The following is a 2,315-nucleotide window of genomic DNA, read 5'->3' on the forward strand; positions in this document are numbered from 1 at the left end:
GAAGAGTCATGGTTTTTATGCGATGGGGGTGGGGGTGGGGGTGGGAGTGGCCCCTACATCATGAGGAAGAAGGCCGCCGCTGCCGCCGTCGTGTTTGATGATGACTTGGACTTCTGCCATCCTTTCAGAAGGGCTATGTAGTGTTCGGCGGCGGCGGGCCCTCTCAGAAGTAGCTTTGAAGATGAGCAAAGCCAAGCATTGGGGCGCGTGTAGGACGACGTATACAATGATGCCTGCAAGGAGGCCGTAGGCAACGGAGTAGGTGAAGGGCATGAGGATGATGGTGACGAAGGCGGGCACTGCATGGCCCATGTGGTCCCACCGTATCTCCATGACGGGCCGCATCAACAGCACCCCCACCATGAGCAGCGGCGGGCCGACGGCCCACGGAGGGATGGAGGCCAGCAGGGGCGTGAAGAATAAGGAGAAGCCGAAGTAGACGGCGACGGTGAGCGCGGTTAGCCCCGTCCTGCCACCCTCCCTGATGCCCGTCGATGACTCACCGTACACCGTCACGGACGAGCATCCCAGCGCTGCCCCCGCCATGATCCCCACCGCGTCGCTCATGAACGCCACGTACTGCCCTTCAAACTCGCCATCCTCCTGCACAAACCCCGCCAGCTTAGCCAGCGCATACAAACCGCCTGTGGTGTCCAGCAAATCGATGTAGAGGAAGGTCAGCAATGCCCCCCAGAACTGGCCTGACCCCAAGTACTCAAAGCTGAGCGCCCCGGCGGTTGTGCGTATCCAGTGGACGTCCACTACTTTAGAGAAGTATTGGAAGGCGGCATCTCCAGTGGGGGTGTGAGGGAACACGGTGAAGGGAGTGGATCGGATCCACGACAGCAGTGTGACGAACAGGATGCCATAGATGATTCCTCCGCTCATCTTCTTCTTCAGAGCGTAGGCGATGAGGAGGAATCCTGCAGCTCCGAGCCAGAAGGTGGGGCTCTCCATGTGCTGGCCCAGGCAAACAGTAGCAGCAGAGGCAGCAGCGCCAGGTAGAAGAACGAGTGTACCATTAGGTAGGGCGGAGACTGGCGCTAATGGCGCTCGAGATGAGACAGGGCACGCCGCAATGGAGACCAGGGTAGCAGGATTGAAGCCCACTAAGCCCAGCCCTACTTGCTCGGATTGTAGCCCAATGAAGGCTAAGAAGAGGCCGATCCCTGCGGTAGTGGCGAGGCGGAGCGGTGGGGGGATGAGTTTAGCCAGCCGGGACCGAAGGCCAACAGCCGCGATAAGAAAGAAGAGGGCACCCTCCACGAAAACAGCCGTGAGCGCCGCACGGTAAGGGAGGTTTCCGGAGCCATGGTAGCCGACCAGGGTATAGGCAAAATACGCATTCATGCCCATGCCAGGGGCCAGAGCCAGTGGCAGGTTGGCCCAGATGCCCATGACGCCCGAGCCGATTATCACCGACAGTGCAGTCGCGACGACCAGGTCTTGGCGAGTCCGATCTACACATGCTGCGTAGCCCGGGTTCACGGGAAAGAACTTACAACTGCTGTCAAATTCCTGCGGGCATGAAGTGGCATTGATCGGATTTTTTGGGCAAGTGCATTCCGAATTGGTGGCATTACTGTAAGAGTTGAATGGTGGTGGGCAGGGGGGGCATTCAGAATTGGACGAAGAATTTAATGGAAGGCAAGTGCAATCGGAAACTGAACACGTGCCTCCGGAGTCGGAAAGAATGCGCGCATTTGCTGCTAGTATATATGCCATGGTGAGAAAAGTGGTGGTGCCTGCGCGAACCTCTTGGGTAAAGCATGTGCCCCGTTCCGCTAACTTGAACCGCCGCCCAACCACACTGTTCTCCACCCTAACATTAGCCCTTTCCACCAAATTGCCAACGTACTGACGTAGTATCTGAAGTTTCTCCATCCCTAACAACTACCAGATTACTTGGGTAGATTGATGAAGTATATGATTTGTTATTAGCCTTATGATCACTCAATACAATTCAGCACGCCTTTGCTAGGTTATGCTTATGTACATCTGTCTATTTAATATTGCATCTCACGCAACTAGCTAGGCCATAGTACATACAACCCACAAAGAACACAGTAACAATGATACAACTACAAAGATAGTAAGTAGTAAGTACTCCTTTCATTCCTAGCAGCCTGGTTGGTTAGTCACGACTCACCATATATATCTTATATATATAAGTTGTCTTAAATGTTATAAACGTGTAAAGGGCTTGTTGTTCCCTCGTGATCATTTTTAGAAGGGCGATTCTCTATCTAAGAATATATAATATATGGTTGGTTGGTTTTTGCTATCATTATTATTATTAGCATGCGTCGTTACAT

At 53.7% G+C, this 2,315-nt stretch overlaps 1 pseudogene; it reads right to left on the reverse strand.

The window, feature by feature from the left end:
- LOC147852591 (adenine/guanine permease AZG1 pseudogene) lies at positions 1-2,093 on the reverse strand (annotated as a pseudogene).
- Positions 2,094-2,315: the final 222 nt, after the last annotated feature.

Source organism: Azolla caroliniana, unplaced genomic scaffold, assembly GCF_043228905.1.
Source record: "Azolla caroliniana isolate FFs.n. ecotype wild unplaced genomic scaffold, voAzoCaro1.0.p SCAF_17, whole genome shotgun sequence".
NCBI classification, from domain to species: Eukaryota; Viridiplantae; Streptophyta; class Polypodiopsida; order Salviniales; family Salviniaceae; genus Azolla; species Azolla caroliniana.